The following is a 22,968-nucleotide window of genomic DNA, read 5'->3' on the forward strand; positions in this document are numbered from 1 at the left end:
TCAATCAATGCAATTTTATTGGTATCTCGGCTTATACTGGAGTCAATGTTTTCCCAGTTTTTTTGTGGTAAAATTAGGTGCCTCGGCTTATATTCGGGTCAACTTATACTCGAGTATATACGGTAATTTTATTGGTATCTCGGCTTATACTGGAGTCAATGTTTTCCCAGTTTTTTTGTGGTAAAATTAGGTGCCTCGGCTTATATTCGGGTCGACTTATACTCGAGTATATACGGTAATTTTATTGGTATCTCGGCTTATACTGGAGTCAATGTTTTCCCAGTTTTTTTGTGGTAAAATTAGGTGCCTCGGCTTATATTCGGGTCGGCTTATACTCGAGTATATACGGTAATTTTATTGGTATTTCGGCTTATACTGGAGTCAATGTTTTCCCAGTTTTTTTGTGGTAAAATTAGGTGCCTCGGCTTATATTCGGGTCGGCTTATACTCGAGTATATACGGTAATTTTATTGGTATCTCGGCTTATACTGGAGTCAATGTTTTCCCAGTTTTTTGTGGTAAAATTAGGTGCCTCGGCTTATATTCGGGTCGGCTTATACTCGAGTATATACGGTAATTTTATTGGTATCTCAGCTTATACTGGAGTCAATGTTTTCCCAGTTTTTTTGTGGTAAAATTAGGTGCCTCGGCTTATATTCGGGTCGGCTTATACTCGAGTATATACGGTAATTTTATTGGTATCTCGGCTTATACTGGAGTCAATGTTTTCCCAGTTTTTTGTGGTAAAATTAGGTGCCTCGGCTTATATTCGGGTCGGCTTATACTCGAGTATATACGGTAATTTTATTGGTATCTCAGCTTATACTGGAGTCAATGTTTTCCCAGTTTTTTTGTGGTAAAATTAGGTGCCTCGGCTTATATTCGGGTCGACTTATACTCGAGTATATACGGTAATTTTATTGGTATCTCGGCTTATACTGGAGTCAATGTTTTCCCAGTTTTTTTGTGGTAAAATAAGGTGCCTCGGCTTATATTCGGGTCAGCTTATACTCGAGTATATATGGTACTTTTTTTGTTTCAGGGTTTTGAAAATGAACATGCGCCTTAGATTCGACGACACAACCCATTATCCACGCCTCTAGGTTGATACAACAAAAAGAAAAGAAAAATAAAGTCCTAATTAGAGAGAGAGGAATAATTGCTTTTATCCAATTGCTGCCAGTTAGAAGGCTAAGCTCCTCCAACTTGGTCTCCTAGCAACCCAATAAAAAATAATAAAAAACACTAAAAAAATAATTAAAAACACTAAAAAAATTAATACAATAAAATACCATAATAACAAAAATAACTAAAAATAATACAAGGAAATAATAAAATATAATAAATAAAAAGATAACTTAGAATAAAATTAATTAAAAAATACAAATAACGTCAAATAAAAATTACACAACAATTTTTAACCAATACCACCACCACTTTGCCACAGCAACGCGTGGCCGGGCACAGCTAGTATAAATATAACAACAACAACAACAACAACAACAACAACAAGGGAGAGGGATACTGGGACTCAACATCTGGAGGAACACATTGGGAATCACCGTTGGAAGAGAGACCCCAAGGGCCATCCAGTCCAGCCTCCTGCCACAAGAAGAAGGGACTATCAAAGCCCCCCAAACAGATGGCCATCCAACCTCTGCTTTATAATAATAATGATAGAATCCTAGAGTTGGAAGAGACCCCAAAGCCATCCAGCCCAACCCTGTTCTACCAGACAGGAAATGCACAATCAAAGCATTCCCAACAGATAGCCATGCAGCCTCTTTTTTTCAAAAGAAAGAGCCTCCATTGGACTCTGAGGCAGTGAGTTCCACAGCTGAACATCTCTTACAGTTAGGACGTCTTCTTCAAGGACACTCCCCCAAAAACAATGCCTTTGCGTGATTAAAAAAATATTGGTCTGCACCTGAAAAGTCCCTCTCCACAGTGAAGATGTACAGTAGAGTCTCGCTTATCCAACGTTCTGGATTATCCAACGCATTTTTGTAGTCAATGTTTTCAATATATCATGATATTTTGGTGCTAAATTCGTAAATACAGTAATTACAACATAGCCTTACTGCGTATTGAACTACTTTTCCTGTCAAATTTGTTGTATAACATGATGTTTTGGTGCTTAATTTGTATTGGTCGCACTTCTCTTGATTACGACATTAATTCAGGGCTCCAATGTGACCTTAAATGAATCTGTTGCACTTTATCTAGCTATGAATTTGTAACTCATAATGAGCATTTTGCGTATCCACTATTGCAACCTCATTGTTTTTAATTGGCTGTTTTAATACTACGTTTCTGTTTTTTCAGTTATTGTGTATATATTATTATTGGTTTTGTTATTGTTCTTTGATGTTTCATATTTTATCATTGTTTTGTATCTGATTTTGCTGTAAGCCGCCCCGAGTCCCCTTTGGGGGAAATGGAGGCGGGATATAAATAAACTTATTATTTATTATATGACACAGCAAACAAGACAGACATGCTGGATTTTGTATCACAAAATCCCAAGTCGAACAATTCCCAAGTGTCTAGGACTGTGTGATGTATTATTATTACTATTATTATTATTATTATTATTATTACAGTAGAGTCACACTTATCCAACACTCACTTATCCAACGTTCTGGATTATCCAACGCATTTTTGTAGTCAATGTTTTCAATACATCGTGATATTTTGGTGCTAAATTCGTAAATACAGTAATTACAATGTAACATTGCTGCGTATTGAACTACGTTTTCTGTCAAATTTGTTGTATAACATGATGTTTTGGCGCTTAATTTGTAAAATCATAACCTAATTTGATGTTGAATAGGCTTTTCCTTAATCCCTCCTTATTATCCAAGATATTCGCTTATCCAACATTCTGCCGGCCTGTTTACGTTGGATAAGTGAGACTCTACTGTATTATTATTAATAATAATTTGTAAAATCATAACCTAATTTGATGTTTAATAGGCTTTTTCTTAGGTAAAGGTAAAGATTTCCCCCTGACGTTAAGTCCAGTCGTGTCTGACTCTGGGGGTTGGTGCTCATCTCCATTTCTAAGCCGAAGAGCCGGCGTTGTCCGTAGACACCTCCAAGGTCATGTGGCCACTGGCATGACTGCATGGAACGCCGTTACCTTCCTGCCGGAGCAGTACCTATTGATCTACTCACATTTGCATATTTTCGAACTGCTAGCTTGGCAGAAGCTGGAGCTAACAGCAGGCGCTCACTCTGCTCCCCAGGTTTGAACCTGGGACCTTTCGGTCTGCAAGTTCAGCAGCTCAGTGCTTTAACACATTGTGCCACCAGAGCCCCCCAAGGCTTTTCCTTAATCCCTCCTTATTATCCAACATATGCCTTATTGTCCAACATATGCCTCTGGTGGCACAGTGTGTTAAAGTGCTGAGCTGCTGAACTTGCGGACCAAAAGGTCCCAGGTTCAAACCCGGGGAGCGGAGTGAGCGCCCGCTGTTAGCTCCAGCTTCTGCCAACCTAGCAGTTCGAAAACATGCAAATGTGAGTAGATCAATAGGAAGGTAACAGCGCTCCATGCAGTCATGCCGGCCACATGACCTTGGAGGTGTCTATGGACAACAGCTTATCCAACATTCTGCCGGCCCGTTTATGTTAGATAAGTGAGACTCTACTGTATGTGCATGATGGCTGGGGAAAGGATTATTTGAGGGTTGCAATGGCAGAGGAAATTTACTCTATTTACTCAAATGTAATGCTCACTTTTTTGGGCTAATTGACCTTAGTGCTTAAATGAAGGGGCGCCTTAGAATAGCATAAGACAGTCCTTATAGTGGAGGGTGGCCTTGTCTTCCAGGAAAGGTTGCAAAGGGAGGGAGGGAGGGAGGGAGGGAGGGATGCGGGTGGGGAGGGGGCAAGGGGGAAGGTGGGGGGTCTGCAGGGCCGACTCACCTTGGTGGGCCCCATCCCAGGCGCGGCGTCTGCCTTCCTCCCTCCTTCCCTTCCGCTGTGGGCTCTTTCCTGCCGTCTCCCCCCTTCCCTCTCCCCAAACCGGTCACAAGGAAAGTGAGCTCCTTCCAAAGCCTGAAAGGAAGTCGCCTTCTCTGATCCTGGCTTAACCCTTGGGCTGCTGGCCCAGCAAAGGGCGGGAAGGCCAGCGAGGGGGGAGAAGGCAGCCGGACACCCGTCCCATCCGGACAATACACTCAGGCCAGGCCGGGACGGTGCCCTGCGGTCACTCCACGGCCCTCTTGCCCTCGGGCTCTTAAAGGGCTCCGGGACATTCCCGAAAGAGGCCCACGGTGACCACATCTGCGCGTCCCTCCTCCCGCCGGCCATCCTCTCCACATCTGGAAAGCATTAGTGGGTGGATGCTCGTCATGCAGGAAGCACCTCTGGAAGAAAGACGCCAGGGAGACCGGCCCTCTCGGTGGTGGCACCCACCCTCCTTCCCATGCACTCATGCGCGGAGGGCACAACGAAGGGAAGGCACAGGCTCCTCTGCAAGAACCAGAGGCGGTTCAACCGCGAGGCAAAGTAGGCAGCCGCCGATGGCGCACACGAACAGGGGGCGCACTCGAGGCACCCCCATGTAAACATGGTGCCGCCACGGTGCCGCCATCACCCGCCGCCATCTCTTGTTCTTTTCTCAAGTATTTTTTTCAAGAATGGTTCAAGTATTTCATATTCTATTGTTTTACATGTATTTATTGTATTTTGTTAAATTATCCAATTGTTTTAATTGCTTATGTTTTATCTTTTTGTATTGTACATTGGCATTGAATTTTTGCCAGATTGTGAGCCGCCCTGAGTCCCTTCGGGGGAGAAGGACAGGATAGAAATGAGGGAAATAAATAAATAAAATAAATAAATTTTCCGCTTCAGAATCTCTGCGCATGCGCAGAGGAGTCCCATTGGCCATTTTGGGCGATGGGACTCCTCTGCCCATGCGCAGGGGTTTGCTTGCTTGTGCGGTGACGTAAGGCACTGATGGGACTCCGGTGCGCAGGGCTTCCATCGCTAGTGCGGACGGGCGGCTTGGGTGCCTTACCTGCTGCGCAAGCGAGCGAACCCCTGCGCATGTGCACGAGTCCCATTGCCCAAAATGGCTGCTCACTCACTCGCGCGGTGATGTAGGGCACAAAAGCCACCCGTCCGCTCAAGTGATGGAAGTCCTGTGCACAGGAATCCCATCGGTGCCTTACGTCACCGCACGAGCGAGCAAACTCCTGCGCATGCGCAGAGGAGTCCCATTACCCAAAATGGCACGTATATGCGGGGCCTTGGGGGGTGCAATTTGGGGGGGGGCACGGCAACTAGGTTCGCCTATAAGGCGAAATTACCTAGGGCTGGTACTGGCAAGAAGCACCGTCCATGTGTGGCTCGAGAGAGGAGCCCCGATCCATCCCACATCCAATGAAGTGCCCCAGAGGACACGTTTCCCCAAACAGGAAAAGACCTCCGCTCTGCCTCAAAGGCAAACAAAGCAACACAGGAAAAAAAAACGGACTGAAAGGGAACACAGGCATTGGAAGCAGGCAGGAATCTCATCACGAGGTCCAACGTTGCTATCCGCCAGCCTGTGAGAGCTGTTTGGCAGTGGAACTCTCTGCTGCAGAATGGGGTGGAGGCTCCTTCTTTGGAGGCTTTGAATGTGACTTTCCTGCTTCTTGGCAGAATGGGGCTGGACTGGATGGCCCATGAGGTCTCTTCCAACTCTAGGATTCTATATCTAATTTCAGGTGCCTCCTTCCCTGGTTCTGTTTTCAGGAAGATTCTGAAATTGAACTCCAGATCCCGAATTATGAATCCGAACATCCCCACCCCCAAGCTCCCATCATCTTCCCGAAATTCGAAACGAAAACAGAACAAAACCAGAACGGATTTCTGCCGTCATTTTTTCACGTTTGATGAAGGTATCAGGGAGCCAAGCCCGTGCCCTCCACCCACATGTCTCCCCTCCATGTGTCAGCCACCAATGGGCACGACTGGGACTGAGACCACCAACCTTCTCCGACACGGATCTGCCCTGGATGCCGTCTTTCCTCCTCAGTCCTGTCTTTGGCAAGTCACACAGACAATGCTCTTTGCGCCACGAGCCTCCCAGAGCGCTGCCCATCAATGGCCCTATTGAGTGAGGCTTCTGCCCACCTTTGCCCTGAAGGCATCACTCCCCTCCTTCCGGGAGTTAATGGACACCTTGTGCTCCGTGTCCTGTTAATGGGAACACCGTGAAATCAGCTGTTGTGACACAGCTTGAATCTAGGATTGACTCGGATTCAGGTTCAGTTTCCCACAGGGAGGGTTGGATTTGATGACCCTGAAGCCACTGAAGCCAGCCAGGTGCACACGGACATGGGAACGGAGGAAGGGAGGATGGTGTGATGCCTCATGGGCCTTGTAGTCCCGTTCCTAGTGTCACTGTGGCAGATGAGGATGAAAACATGGGGTTTTCTCCGGATCAACAACAGCCGGACTCCTTCAAGATGCCAGATGTTGATGTTCTTGCCCAAAAACCAATTAAAACCGACCTTGAACAGCTCTCACCTCCCTTCGCTAGGAGACATTCCTTTACTGCAGACAGGGGAGTTAAAGAGCGGGTTCGCAGGAGTTTGAGAATTGCTGCCAAACAAGACACTGATTAGCCATGTTTCCCCTGGGAAAATCCAGAGAGTCTCACATCTGCAAAGTTAGGTTTCGTTCCCTGTTCTCTAGGGAAAGAGGACGCTGAACACCTGTTTGGCGGGAAAACGAGACCCCAATATAGGTGCCTAGCACGTTCGAATTGTTGCGGAGTCAACTGAGCAGCTTCAGAAGCAACTTCGTGTTTCCAGCCTTGTGTGGACTTCGCAAAGTCCGCAATCCCAGTTCCTTGCCTTCGGGATCAAGTATTCAAGATTTGTCTAGCCTTGTTTTTAGCCACGGACCTAGTTCTTAGAATCTCTGTTTCGCCTTGTTCCTAGTTACGGACCTTGTTTAATGATTCAAGTTTGTTTCCAGCCTTGTTCTCAAGCTACCTTGGACTTCAAAGACTCTGGGCATTTTCCCCACACTATTGCTTGGCAATAGTGTGTGTTTCGGTTATTGGATTTAAAACTTTGAACTCTAATATCATTTATTGGACAATACATTTTTGGACTATATTTGGCCTCATTTGAAAGGTCAGCTTCTGAACTATATTCTTCACTTGTTTTTATTACTTTTATATATTTACTTAATAAAGATATTAGATAGATATTGGCCTCTGCGTCTGGTTCTTGGTGCTCTGTTGCCTCGGGCGTGACAGATGGAAGGTTCCCAGCTTAATAATGAGTCTCAGCGAAATGACGAGCAAGTTGACCTTGATGGGATGGGCTCCTTAGATAGAGCTGAGCATTTGGAATTGAGGGTTCGGCGTAGTGTAGTGATTCCCAAAGTGGGTGCTGCAGCGATCCAGGGGGGCGGTGATGGCCACAAGTGCATTTGGGGGTGGGGCCAGAGGAGGGGCGGGGCCTCTTCCCAAGTGCCAGAGACAGAGCTGAGCCCCTGAGGCACCTGTTAGGACATAGGGGGTGGAGCTAGAGGAGTGGGCGTGGCTTCTTCCCAAGAGCCCAAGACAGGGCTGAGCCTCTATACCTCTCCTGAGAGGCCTTTTAGGACTAAAGGGCGGGGTTGGGGCAGGGGCGGGGCCTCTTCCCATGAGCCTGAGACAGGGCTGAGAATCTATACCTCTCCTGAGGCGCTTGTTGGGACACAGAGAACGGAGCTAGGGAAGGGGGTGGGGCCTCCTTCCAAGAGCCTGAGATAAGGCTGAGCCTCTATACCTCTCTTGAGAGGCCTTTTAGGACTGAAGGGGTGGGGGTGGGGTGGGGGCGGGGCCTCTTCCCAAGAGCGCAAGGCAGGGCTAAGCCTCTGTCTACCTCCCGAGGCACTTGTTAGAACACAGGGGCGGGGTTTAGAGGTTCAGCCCGGTCAGGCACTTGGGAAGAGGCCCCGCCCCCTCCTCTAGCCCCGCCCCCTGTGTCCTGGGATAGAAGCTCAGCCCTGCCTCAGAGCTCGTAGCTCCGCCCATCCCAGTCCTGGAGCCCATTTGTGGCCCCGCCCACCTCCCCTCGAAGGCACCATTGGGGAAGACTCCTCTCCCTTCTTGTTGTCTCAGCCCTATTTTTAACTACAGTAGAGTCTCACTTATCCAAGCCTTGCTCATCCAAGTTTCTGGATTATCCAAGCCATTTTTGTAGTCAATGTTTTCAATATATCGTGATATTTTGGTGCTAAATTTGTAAATACAGTAATTACAACATAACATTACTGTGTATTGAACTGCTTTTTCTGTCAAATTTGTTGTAAAACATGATGTTTTGGTGCTTAATTTGTAAAATCATAACCTAATTTGATGTTTAATACGCTTTTCCTTAATGCCTCCTTATTATCCAAGATATTTGCTTATCCAAGCTTGGATAAGTGAGACTCTACTGTACGAGTCATTTGTGAGTTGGGTGTTTGTAACTTGGGGACGGACTGTGATAAGATCCCTAGACTGCTCTGCTTCACACCCCTTTCAGTTGCAGAAACAGTCTTGTCACTCATGGTTTTTCCCCAATTGTGACAGCACTTCGGACTTTCCCGGCAGGGCCCATTTCCCCCTTGAGCTGAATCAGAATTCCGCTGAGTCAGAGCCGGCAATAACTCAGGCCGGGCCTCCATGGTTCCCCATTTAATGTTATTTATACCAAGGATGTCACCAAGGGGTCAACACAGGCCGACGAAGGGCAAAGTCCCTGAGAGAGAAACCGGGAGAGAGAACGGGTTCCGTGGAGATCAAAAGGCGAGATGCCCATCCAGGCGGCAAAGGGGCCGTAAATGGGCCGCTATAAAAGCGGGCAAAGGTCCTGCCGAGAGGGATTATCAGCCCAGCTGTCTCAGCAGGGGAAGCACCGGCCTGGCCTCCCCTATCACTTCCTCAAGCCCTTCCTGGTCAATGGAAAGTTGGAGATAAAAATAGGGAGCGGTGCAGAAAATCCCTGCCGTTCTCATCGCACCTTTCGGTACAGCTTCAGAGCATCTATTGAGACACATCACCTTTGGACACAACCCAAAGCGGGCAAAAACACAGCGGAGTTAGTTGATCATTAGTTAACCACACCTGGAATCACACTGTGTCCAATTTTGGGCACCACAGTTGAAGGGAGATGTTGACAAGCTGGAAAGCGTCCAGAGGAGGGCAACTAAAATGATCAAAGGTCTGGAGAACAAGCCCTATGAGGAGCGGCTTAAAGAGCTGGGCATGTTTAGCCTGCAGAAGAGAAGGCTGAGAGGAGACATGAGAGCCATGTACAAATATGTGAGGGAAAGTCATAGGGAGGAGGGAACAAGCCTGTTTAGTGCTGCCCTAGAGATTAGGACATGAAACAATGGCTTCAAACTACAGGAAAGGAGATTCCACCTGAACATCAGGAAGAACTTCCTCACGGTGAGAAGGGCTGTTCGACAGTGGAACTCTCTCCCCGGGGCCGTGGTGGAGGCTCCTTCTTTGGAGGCTTTTAAGCAGAGGCTGGATGGCCATCTGTCGGGGGTGCTTTGAATGAGATTTCCTGCTTCTTGGCAGGGGGTTGGACTAGATGGCCCTTGAGGTCTCTTCCAACTCTACTATTCTATGATTCTATGATTCTATGATTATAGCGCACATACAGCTGTATGTTAACCACTTTCCACGGGCCAACTTCGGCCCTTCTCTAGGTGTTGTGGACTTCAACTCCTACAGTTCCAAACATCCGTTAAGCCAGGGGTCCCCAAACTTTTTAAACAGGGGGCCAGTTCATGATCCTTTAGACCAGGGGTCCCCAAACTAAGGCCGGGGGGCTGGATGCAGCCCTCCAAGGTCATTTACCAGGCCCCCGCCCTCGTTTATAATATAATATATTGTATATGATATTGATAATAATATTATCATTTTATACAATATAATACTAATAATAATACCATATAATAATATTAATTATATGTTATATATTACATATAATATTACAGTATAGTGGTATAGTTCAATATAGTAATATATAATGCTAATATTGTGCTATGCTAATAATATAATATATTGTATGTACATATAATTTGTAAGCCACTCTGAGTCCCATTTGGGGTGGGAAGGGTGTGATACAAATGTAGTAAATAAATGCAGTAAATAAATAAATAAATAATTTTGGACTTAGGCTCGCCCAAAGTCTGAAATGACTTGAAGAGACACAACAACAACAATCCTAATTAACCTGACTATCTCATTGGCCAGAAGCAGGCCCACACTTCCTATTGAAATCCTGATAGGTTTGTGTTGGTTAAAATTATTTTCATTTTTAAATATTGTATTGGTCTTTCATTGTTATTGTTGTTGTTTTGCACTACAAATAAGATATGTGCAGTGTGCATAGGAATTTGTTCGGGTTTTTTTTTTCAAATGATAATTCAGCCCCTCAACAGTCTGAAGGATTGTGGACCGGCCCTCTGCTTTAAAAGTTTGAGGACCCCTGATTTAGACCATTGGAGGGCCGGACTATAGTTGGCCACCAAGCAATAATAATAATAATAAAGAGGGTTGGAAGAGACCCTTTGGGCCATTGAGTCCAACCCCCTCCTGCCTTTTTGCACCAAAAGCACAAGCAAAGCACCCCGGACAGGTGGTCTCCCCGCCTCAATGTTAATAATAATAATAATAATAATAATAATAATAATAATAATAATAATAATAATAATAAAGAGGGTTAGAAGAGACCCTTTGGGCCATTGAGTCCAACCCCCTCCTGCCTTTTTGCACCAAAAGCACAAGCAAAGCACCCCGGACAGGTGGTCTCCCCGCCTCAATGTTAATAATAATAATAATAATAATAATAATAATAATAATAATAATAATAAAGAGGGTTAGAAGAGACCCTTTGGGCCATTGAGTCCAACCCCCTTCTGCCTTTTTGCACCAAAAGCACAAGCAAAGCACCCCTGACAGGTGGTCTCCCCGCCTCAATGTTAATAATAATAATAATAATAATAATAATAATAATAATAATAATAATAATAATAAAGAGGGTTAGAAGAGACCCTTTGGGCCATTGAGTCCAACCCCCTTCTGACTTTTTGCACCAAAAGCACAAGCAAAGCACCCCTGACAGATGGTCTCCCCACCTCAATGTTAATAATAATAATAATAATAATAATAATAATAATAATAATAAAGAGGGTTAGATGTCCTTATGCCAAAAAGATGGGGGAGGACGGCACGGAGCAGCTGAGAGCTCTCTGGAGCGCTCTCAGCAACTCTTTGCTCTATACATAAGTTTTCACTCGTTAAATCAATCCGTTGAAACTGAAGAGCATGTAGAACACACACACACACGGCCGGTTTCGACTTAGTCTTCTTCAGGTGTGTACTTATATCAGATTTATAATTACAGTAGAGTCTCACTTATCCAACATAAACGGGCCGGCAGAAGCTTGGATAAGCGGATATCTTGGATAATAAGGAGGGGTTAAGGAAAAGCCTATTAAACATCAAATTAGGTTATGATTTTACAAATTAAGCACCAAAACATGTTATACAACAAATTTAACAGAAAAAGTAGTTCAATACGAAGTAATGTTATGTTGTAATTACTATATTTACGAATTTAGCATCAAAATATCACGATATATTGAAAACATTGACTACAAAAATGGCTTGGATAATCCAGAACCTTGGATAAGTGAGACTCGACTGTATATTTACGTGGCTATGTTATATACTCCTGTTAATTCATTATAAATTTTTCAGATAAACACAGCTGAAGAAGATTAAGTTGAAACCGGTCTTGTGTTCTACATGCTCTTCAGTTTCAACTGATTGATTTAACGAGTGAAAACTTATGTAAAGAGCAAACATTGTACAGTTATATATTCATTTTGATGTATGGAACATTAACATCACATTGTAAATTCTATACTGATTGTACTTCATTCGGTATACAGTAGAGTCTCATTTATCCAAGGTTCTGGATTATCCAAGGCATTTTTGTAGTCAATGTTTTCAATCCATTGTGATATTTTGGTGCTAAATTCGTAAATACAGTAATTACTACATAGCATTAATGTGTAATGAACTACTTTTTCTGCCAAATTTGTTGTATAACATGATGTTTTGGTGCTTAATTTGTAAAATCATAACCTATTTTGATGTTTAAAAGGCTTTTTCTTAATCTCTCATTATCCAACATATTCACTTATCCAATGTTCTGCTGGCCTGTTTATGTTGGATAAGTGAGACTATACTGGGCCGGGCTGTGGCGCAGCTGGCTAGTAACCGGTTGCAATAAATCACTACTGACCGAGAGGTCATGAGTTCGAAGCCCGGGTCGGGTTAAGCCTCCGACCATTAAATAGCCTGGCTTGCTGTTGACCTATGCAGCCCCAAAAGACAGTTGCATCGCTCAAGTAGGGAAATTTAGATACGCTTTATGCGGGAGGCTAATTTAACTAATTTACAACACCATAAAACTGCCAGCAAAAACGCGAGGAAAGGAATGAGGAAGTACAGCCACTAGTGGACAGTGAAGCAACAGCACCTCCTGTGGCTGGAATCATGGAGCTGGAAAAATGTTAAATGCCTCTGTGTCTGTCTCTACTGTATGTTGTTTGTCTGTTGGCATTGAATGTTTGCCATATATGTGTTCATTGTAATCTGCCCTGAGTCCCCTTCGGGGTGAGAAAGAAGGGCGGAATAGAAATACTGTAAATCAGGGGTCCTCAAACTTTTAAAGAAGAGGGCCGGTCCACAATCCTTCAGACTGTTGAGGGGCCAAATTATAATTTGAAGAAAAAAAAACGAACAAATTGCTACACACACTGCACATATCTTATTTATATTGCAAAACAACAACAATAACAATGAAAGAACAATACAATATTTAAAAATCAAAACAATTTTAACCAACATAAACCTATCAGGATTTCAATAGGAAGTGTGGGCCTGCTTCTGGCCAATGAGATAGTCAAGTTAATTAGGACTGTTGTTGTTGTTGTCTGTCTTCAAGTCATTTCAGACTCTGGGCGAGCCTAAGTCTAAAATTATTTGGGTTGTTGTATGTATCTATGGCAGAAGTATTCTCTCCTGACGTTTCACCCACATCTATGGCAGGCATCCATGCCTCACAACCTCTGAGGATGCCTGCCATAGATGTGGGTGAAATGCCAGGAGAGAATACTTCTGGAACATGGCCATACAGCCCGGAATACATACAACAACCCTGGGATCCCCGCCATGAAAGCCTTCGACAACACACTAAAATTATTTATTTATTCATTTACTACATTTATATCCCGCCCTTTCTCACCCCAAAGGGGACTCAGAGCAGCTGTATGTACATACAATATATTATATTATTAGCATAGCACAATATTAGCATGATATATTACTATATTGAACTATACCACTATACTGTAATATTATATGTAATATATATAACATATAATTAATATTATTATATGGTATTATTATTAGTATAATATTGTATAAAATGATAATATTATTATCAATATCGTATGTATATGCAATATATTATATTATTAAAACTGATATAAAATATTATATTATAAGTGAGGGCGGGGGCCAGGTAAATGAACTTGGAGGGCCGCATCCGGCCCCGGGGCCTTAGTTTGGGGACCCCTGCTGTCAATAAATAAATAAGTGAGATCCAGCCATCACCTTTCCGCCAAACCCACCTCCACTTTCCCTCCTTCTTTCGGAAGAGAGACTTGGAAGCACAGTTTGCAAATCAACGGGAGTCATAGTCATCGCTCGGTATGTTCTTTGCTGGTGGCCAAGCCTCACCTGGAGGGCCACTTTCGGTCCTGAGTGAGTCATTTTGAGACAAGTTAGGACCAAGTTCAGGTGAGGGCAATCTTGATGATAAGAGGCACGGAGAGCCAAAAAAAAAAAAAAAAAGCGGTCTGTCTCTACTTGCAGGGCAGGTTGCGGAGCGCAGGTGCCTCTGTGGGCACTCAGTCGTTTTGCCAGCTGTGATCCGGAATGTTGTGGGTTGGGTTCAAAGGCAGCGCTGACCTGCCTGTGGCGTGACAGATCCTCTAAAGCTGTCTATCCATATGTCTAAAATACAATTGCATCTCTTAAAGCTGGGTTGCTTCCTCCTTGGCCCGGGTGCGGATGGCACAGCCCCAGGTCGGGTCCGCCTTGCGAGCAGCCCAAGAGCCACCCAGGGCGAAACCAACTTCCGTGGTGCCAGTCCACGCACTCTGTTGACTCGAATCTAACGCTCACCTCGTTTGGGATAAACGGCCTTGCCAGAATCAGGGTGTGCGTTAGATTGGCATCATACCGTCATCTTATGACTTCGGGAGCTGCACCTCTTTGAGGGACTTTATCTCGCATTGATGCGTTCCTGGGATTTGTAGTTTGATGAGGCATCTGCATCCTTTGGCAGAGAAGGCTCAAACAACAGTCCCCGTAATCCCATAGCACTGAACAATTGGCAATTAAAGTGGATTCATTCTACTGCACAGATGCAACCCAAGGTTTCTTTTTCCATTGTGGAATTATTTATGAGGTTGTTGTGTGTTTTCCGGGCTGTATGGCCGTGTTCAAGAAGCATTCTCTCCTGGCGTTTCACCCACATGTTGGAGTGAGCACCGGACAATTAAAATAAAAAATAGCCCTGCTCGTTGTTGACCTAAGCAACCCAAAAGACAGTTGCATCTGTCAAGTAGGAAAATTTAGGGACCGCTTATGTGATTTACAACATCATAGAAAATGTCCAGCAGCCTGCGTACCGGATGAGGAAGTACACCATCAAAAGGACTCGGTGTCACAGTGGATGATGAAGCAGAAGCTCCTCCTGTAGCCGGAATCGAGCATAACCTCAGGAAGCCAGAAGTTGGGAAGTTAAATGGTCTCTGTGTCTGTCTGTCTGTGTGTTGTTTGTTAAATGGCATTGAATGTTTGCCATATATAACCATATATAACCATACTATTGCACTTTAGTTCAAACGGCCCCTCCATGCTATCCCCCTCCACCAAATTGGTGGTCCATTTTATTTTTTGTATTGTTACTCATTTTATGTTTTAAATGAGCTTTTATGGATGTTGTAGTGCTCTGCAAAATGTTGTTTTTATTGTGTTTTTACTCTTTGTAATATGTGTTTAATTATTGTACTTTGGTTATTGTTTTCAGGCCTTTGTCCCGTGTTAGCCGCCCCGAGTCCCAGCTGGGAGATGGTGGCGGGATAGAAAAATAATAATAATTATTATTATTATTATTATATGTACATTGTGATCCGGCCTGAGTCCCCTTTGGGGTGAGAAAGAAGGGTGGAATATAAATATTGTGTGTACGTGTGTATGTATGTGTGTGTGTATATCTATATATATAAAAGAGTGATGGCATCATGGCGACCCACAAAACAACAAAACTACAGGCCCCCCAACCTCGAAATTTGACAACACAACCCATCATCCACGCCTCTAGGTTGATACAACAAAAAGAAAAGAAAAATAAAGTCCTAATTAGAGAGAGAGGAATAATTTCTTTTATCCAATTGCTGCCAGTTAGAAGGCTAAGCTCCCCCAACTTGGTCTCCTAGCAACCCAATAAAAAATAATAAAAAACACTAAAAAATTAATACAATAAAATACTATAATAACAGAAAATAACTAAAAATAATACAAGAAAATAATAAAATATAATAAATAAAAATATAACTTACAATAAAATTAATAAAAAATTGCAAATAACGTCAAATAAAAATTACACAACAATTTTTAACCAATACCACCACCACTTTGCCACAGCAACGCGTGGCCGGTCACAGCTAGTGTGTGTGTATATATATATATATATATATATATGTGTGTGTGTGTGTGTGTGTGTGTGTGTGTGTGTGTGTATAATGATGGAATCCTAAGCAAGCAGCCAACAACAGTAATGCAGATCTTTTGGGCACTTTTTGTTGCCTTTTGCACATGGCGTTCAACAGCAAATACCTTTTTGGGGTTTTGAAAATGGAGGTGTGTGCAGTCGAGTCAATGGTGCATTTGATTCAAGTCAATACGGTAATGTTGGCAGATGGTCCCTGGTTATTTATTTATGTATCGTCTCAGAAGCGAATTCGTTTATTTACCGTGTCAGGAGCGAACCGAGGTTACAGTTGTGATGTATTTGAAAAGACAAACAAATTTAAAAACTTGGAATTATACTAAATGTCTTTTGACTAGTAGCTGGCGATTTGGAGTGTGGCTATAAGAAAGGTTGGCTCTGCATTTAGCCTGCCATGTTTGGACTCTCGCTTGCTGATTTGTTCCTGCAAGTATCTGTAGATCTTCTGACACAATAAATAAACACGTTTACTTCTGAGACAATACATAAATAAATAACCAGGGACCATCTGCCAACATTATATAATTCTATCCTGAATTTTATTAGGTCCCTTTTATTCGGGTATTTTAACTGATGATGTTATGGATATTTTTATATTGCTGCTGCAGTCTCCCACCAATGAAATCAACTGAATTGTACTTGGTGGTTGATTGATATTATTACCGCTGTATTAACTCCTGTTTTATTGTTTTACTGTGTGTTTTAATTTTTGTATATTGTGCAATGTATTTATGCTGTTGTTTTTGTAAATTATGCTGGTTGGGCCTTGCCCCATGTGAGCCGCCCCAAGTCCCCGTGGGGAGATGGTGGGGGTATAAATAAAGCTATTATTATTATTATTATTATTATTATTATTATTATTATTATTATTATTATTATTATATTGTATGACACAGCAAACAAGATAGATATGCTGGATTTCGTATCACAAAATCCCAAGTCGAACACTTCCCAAGTGTCTAGGACTGTGTGATGTATTTTCAGATGATGCGCGCAGATCCCAGTTGGGTGGCCTTTTGCAGTTGGCAGATCGTAATTTTGTCAATGTCTATTGTTTCCAAATGCCGGCTGAGATCTTTTGGCACGGCACCCATTCTTCTGTGTGCCCAGGAGGGAGTTTCTCATCCAGTTTCAGTCACTGACTGAGGTTCCGGGTTTTAGCCTGCCATGTTTGGACTCTCGCTTGCTGATTTGTCCCTGCAAATATCTCTGTAGATCTTAGAAGCTGTTTCTTGATTTAAGGCGTTGGCATGCTGGCTGATATCTGAACATGGTCCCTGGTAATATTCCAGGAGAGGAACGGGTGCCAACGGGCACAAGGAAGGGGACGGTCCTGAGCAAGATGGAAAAACCCCACCGCTTTCTGTGGCAAAAAGCCCTGGCACTGGTTGGGCTGGGAGTGCCGGAGGGTGAGCCCCACCTGCCTGACTCAGCAGCATTCCCCGGAGCGATTCCCAAGGCAAGGTCGTCCCAGGCGGAAGCACATCGAGGGGCTTATTGCGGCACATTGAGGGGTTATTGCGCATGGATTGCTTTATGGGCTTCCCCTCAGGGTCACGGCATCTGACTGGGGCTTCGAACACATTATCCCATTTTTGGGGCCACCAACCTTGCTACCAATGGGGTGCAGGCAGCATGAGTCCCAAAAGTATATTTTCCAAGGCCTCCTTGTGCATGCCGGTGGGATGGAAATAAATAATAATAATAATAATAATAATAATAATAATAATAATAATAATAATAAAATCAGAAACTCCTCAAAGCACAGCAGACAAAAAACCAGTACAAGAAAACCGCACTACAAACTAGAGATGACAGCTGGCACAACAAAACATTGCATGGAAAGTTCCTTGACAAAATTGAAGGGAAAGCTGATAAGGAGAAGACCTGGCTCTGGCTCACGAATGGGACCCTGAAGAAGGAGACCGAAGGCCTGATCCTTGCAGCCCAGGAGCAAGACATCAGGACAAAGGCCATTCAGGCCAAGATCGAAAAATCAGCTGATGACCCAAAATGCAGACTGTGCAAGGAAACCGACGAAACCATTGATCATCTCCTCAGCTGCTGTAAGAAAATTGCACAGACAGACTACAAACAGAGGCACAACTATGTGGCCCAAATGATTCATTGGAACTTATGCCTCAAGTACCACCTCCCAGCAGCAAAGAACTGGTGGGATCACAAACCTGCAAAAGTCTTGGAAAATGAGCACGCAAAGATACTGTGGGACTTCCGAATCCAGACTGACAAAGTTCTGGAACACAACACACCAGACATCACAGTTGTGGAAAAGAAAATGGTTTGGATCATTGATGTTGCCATCCCAGGTGACAGTCGCATTGACGAAAAACAACAGGAAAAACTCAGTCGCTATCAGGACCTCAAGATTGAACTGCAAAGATTCTGGCAGAAACCAGTGCAGGTGGTCCCGGTGGTGATGGGCACACTGGATGCCGTGCCAAAAGATCTCAGCCGGCATTTGGAAACAATAGACATTGACAAAATTACGATCTGCCAACTGCAAAAGGCCACCCTGCTGGGATCTGCACGCATCATCCGAAAATACATCACACAGTCCTAGACACTTGGGAAGTGTTCGACTTGTGATCTTGTGATACGAAATCCAGCATGTCTATCTTGTTTGCTGTGTCATAATAAAATAATAATAATAATAATAATAATAATAATAATAATGTGTCCTAGACACTTGGGAAGTGTTCGACTTGTGATTTTGTGATACGAAATCCAGCATATCTATCTTGTTTGCTGTGTCATAATAAAATAAAATAATAATCTTTCAAACAAATAAATATAACACTTTCATGAATATAGCCATTTCTCAGAGGGGTTCAGACCATAAACAATGCAATGAATACAGGTCATAACTGGAAACTAAGCAAAGCGTAAGGTCTGCAGAAGCAAAGAGGATCCAAGGAGCACAAGGAGGGAGCCAGCCGAGTCCCAAAGGGAGACGAGCCCCTCTTCCTGGGTGTTGAGCAAAGGGGGACAGGTGGGCAAGCACCCCATTCTGGTCCCCAGACACATGCCTTTGTGGACCCCGGACAATTACCTGGCAAGGCAGGAGGGAGAGGGCTTCTGGGCCAGCAGGGACCGGATCCAAGACGAGCGACCGATCCGGCAGCTGGTTGCTCTCAACGAGGAACAGTTTTGTGGAAAGATGTTGGCACCAAGGCATCCAGCCATCAAATTGGGCAATCACCTCCCGCGGGTGTGGCATTGCCTTCCTTGCACTTGCTTGGCTGGTTCACAAGTGGTTTCCAAGAGGAGCGGAGGAGTCGGGCCAGGAGCCCAAGCAGCATGTCCCCCGAACCAGGATGATGGGCTACTCAACTCATCTACACAAACACAAGATGGTCTATGTATAAAGAAAATATAATGTCCAAATAGTATATACAGTATTATTAAAGTTCCCCGTACAAAGCTCAATTCAGTAGTACAGTAGAGTCTCGCTTATCCAACATAAACAGGCCAGCAGAACGTTGGATAAGCAAATATGTTGGATAATAAGTAGAGATTAAGGAAAAGCCTATTAAACATTAAATTAGGTTATGATTTTACAAATTACCATATACACTAGAGTATAAGCCGACCCGAATATAAGCCGAGGCCCCTAATTTTATCACAAAAAACCTGGGAAAACATTGTCTCCAGTATAAGCCGAGAGTGGTAAATTTCAGATATAAAAATAGATACCAACAACAAAACTGGGAAAACATTGTCTCCAGTATAAGCCGAGAGTGGTAAATTTCAGATATAAAAATAGATACCAATAAAACTACGTTAATTGAGGCATCAGTAGGTTCAATGTTTTTGAATATTTACATAAAGCTCAAATTTAAGATAAAACTGTCCAACTCTGATCAAATCATTATTCTCATCTTCTTCAATGTAAATGTAAATAATAAATACAGGAAAATATTACAAGTAATAATAAATAGAGTAAAATAATAAATTCAAGAAGAAGAAGAAGAAGAAGAAGAAGAAGAAGAAGAAGAAGAAGAAGAAGAAGAAGAAGAAGAAGAAGAAGAAAAATCAGATCAGAGTGAAATAATAAATGCAATAATAATACTAATAATAATAATAATACTGTGTTGTCGAAGGCTTTCATGGCCGGGATCACAGGGATGTTGTATGTCTTTCGGGCTGTGTGGCCATGTTCCAGAAGTATTCTCTCCTGATGTTTCGCCCACATCTATGGCAGGCATCCTCAGAGGTTGTGAGGTATGGATGCCTGCCATAGATGTGGGCGAAACGTCAGGAGAGAATACTTCTGGAACATGGCCACACAGCCCGAAAGACATACAACATCCCAATAATAATACTGTATTAAAGTTCCCAGTACAAAGCTCAATTCGGTAGTACAGTAGAGTCTCGCTTATCCAACGTAAACGGGACAGCAGAATGTTGGATAAGCAAATATGTTGGATAATAAGGAAAGATTAAGGAAAAGCATATTAAACATTACATTAGGTTATGATTTAACACATTAAGCACAAAAACATCATGTTATACAACAACTTGGACAGAAAAAGTAGTTCAATACACAGTAATGTTATGTAGTAATTACTATATTTACAAATTTAGCACCAAAATATCACAATGTATTGAAAACATTGACTACAAAAATGCATTGGATAATCCAGAACGTTGGATAAGCGAGTGTTGGAGAAGTGAGACTCTACTGTACCAGACAAAATGAAAAGGAGCAACAGCTCTGACACAAAAGTTATCTAAGTCTGATGTTGGTTCCAATGTATTTAGGCTTCAGAGATACATAGTCAATGAAAATATCTTCCAAATGAAGTAAACAGACGGTTGGTCATGTTGCTGTATACAGAATGAAGAAAATAATGATGGAGCACCGCTCTCAAAAAAGTCCAAATAAAATCCCAAGTAAAGTCTACAGGGGTACTCGGGTATTTTTGTACCCTGTTTCGAGGGGAAAAATCCCCTTCTTCAGGAGTTGTTATAATCAGCAACAATGAACTTATATCTAAAACAGAACATAGAGTAACAAGTATTTTACCAGCAGTATTAACAGAAGTAAAGGTAACCCATATAACAGTATTATACTTACACTAGCTGTGCCCGGCCACGCGTTGCTGTGGCGTTGTCTGGTGGTGTTGGTGAGAAATTGTTGAGGTAGTGGTGGTCTTGAATGTCTGTTGTATGGTTGTCTTTATGTTTAGTATGCATTTGGTTGTTTGTGTACTGTGAACGTGGTGAGGATAGAGGGGGTGTATGTCCCTGTGTAGTATTGTATAATTTTTATACGTTGTCCGTGTGTTGTGAATGCTTGGATTGTGTCCTGCTGCATAGTAGAAAGGGTTGGGTTGGATGGCCCTTAGTGGTCTCTCCAAACTCTTGTGCCTGTCCCCTGGGCTGAGTAGGTTTCTAGGAGACCAGGTGGGTGGAACTTAGCCTTAGGACTTTATTTTTCTTTTCTTTTTGTTGTATCAACCTAGAGGCGTGGATGATGGGTTGTGTTGTCAAATTTCGAGGTTGGGGGGCCTGTAGTTTTGTTGTTTTGTCTGCTGCCCTGATGCCATCACTCTTTTATATATAGAGATAGACAGTGCCTAATTGCTTACAAGGAGTGACTCTGCTTGTGGTGATTCAACTGCGAGTGATTCTGGAGGTTCATTCAAAGGTTTTTAAAGAGTGCTTGGTAACTTAAAGGAAACAGCTAAAATTGAGTGATTCACTAAGTCCCTGAGGGGAAAAGGTTTCAAACTTAAAGATCCAGTACATTTCCTTTTGGGATAATAGTTTTTTCCAATATACATTGGAATCAACATCAGACTTAGATAACTTTTGTGTTAGAGCTGTTGCTCCTTTTCATTTTGTCTGGTACAGTAGAGTCTCACTTATCCAACATAAACGGGCCGGCAGAATGTTGGATAAGCGAATATGTTGGATAATAAGGAGAGGTTAAGAAGAAGACTATTAAACATCAAATTAGGTTATGATTTTACAAATTAAGCACCAAAACGTCATGTTATACAACAAATTTGATAGGAAAAGTAGTTCAATATGAAATAATGCTATGTAGTAATTACTGTATTTATGAATTTAGTACCAAAATATGACAATGTATTGAAAACATTGACTACAAAAATGCGTTGGATAATCCAGAATGTTGGATAACCGAGTGTTGGATAAGTGAGACTCTACTGTGTGTGTGTATATATATATATATATATAGTACAATATAATGATATGTAATGCTAATAATATAATTTATTTCATGTACATATTATTACAAATTAAGCACCAAAACATCATGTTATACAACAAGTTTGACAGAAAAAGTAGTTCAATACGCAGTAATGTTATGTTGTAATTACAGTAGAGTCTCACTTATCCAAGCCTCGCTTATCCAACATTCTGGATTATCCAACGCATTTTTGTAGTCAATGTTTTCAAAACATCGTGATATTTTGGTGCTAAATTCGTAAATACAGTAATTACTACATAGCATTACAGCATATTGAACTACTTTTTCTGTCAAATTTGTTGTATAACATGATGTTTTGGTGCTTAATTTGTAAAATCATAACCTAATGTAATGTTTAATATGCTTTTCCTTAATCCCTCCTTATTATCCAAAATATTCACTTATCCAACGTTCTGTTGGCCCATTTACGTTGGATAAGTGAGACTCTACTGTACTGTATTTATGAATTTAGCACCAAAATATCACGATATATTGAAAACAGTGACTACAAAAATGCGTTGGATAATCCAGAACGTTGGATAAGCGAGTGTTGGATAAGTGAGACTCTACTGTATTATTTTACTGCATGTATTATTATTATTACATTTATTATTTCACTCTATTATTATTAAAATGATACATAAGCATATTTACATTGAAGAAGATGAAAATAATGATTTAATCAGAGTTAAACAGTCATATCTTAAATTACAGTTTGATGTAAAGATTCAAAAACATTTGAACTACTGATGCCTCAATTAATGTAATTTTATTGTTATCTCGGCTTATACTGGAGTCAATGTTTTCTTAGGTTTTTTGTGGTAAGATTAGATGCCTCGGCTTATATTCGGGTCAGCTTATACT

At 42.4% G+C, this 22,968-nt stretch overlaps 1 protein-coding gene across 2 annotated transcripts in view; it reads right to left on the reverse strand.

Moving 5' to 3' along the window:
• The window catches only part of anpep (alanyl aminopeptidase, membrane), a 43,365-nt gene extending 37,240 nt beyond the window's left edge, over window positions 1–6,125 (reverse strand). The window contains exon 1 of one of the 2 annotated variants that reach the window (XM_062963071.1): window positions 5,987–6,125. The gene's annotated coding sequence lies outside the window, so the exon portion shown is untranslated. Of the gene's footprint in view, window positions 1–3,930; window positions 4,069–5,986 lie in introns of those variants that run through there. The other variant, XM_062963072.1, reaches the window with a different exon arrangement.
• Window positions 6,126–22,968: the final 16,843 nt, after the last annotated feature.

This window comes from Anolis carolinensis, unplaced genomic scaffold, assembly GCF_035594765.1.
Source record: "Anolis carolinensis isolate JA03-04 unplaced genomic scaffold, rAnoCar3.1.pri scaffold_11, whole genome shotgun sequence".
NCBI lineage: Eukaryota > Metazoa > Chordata > Lepidosauria > Squamata > Dactyloidae > Anolis > Anolis carolinensis.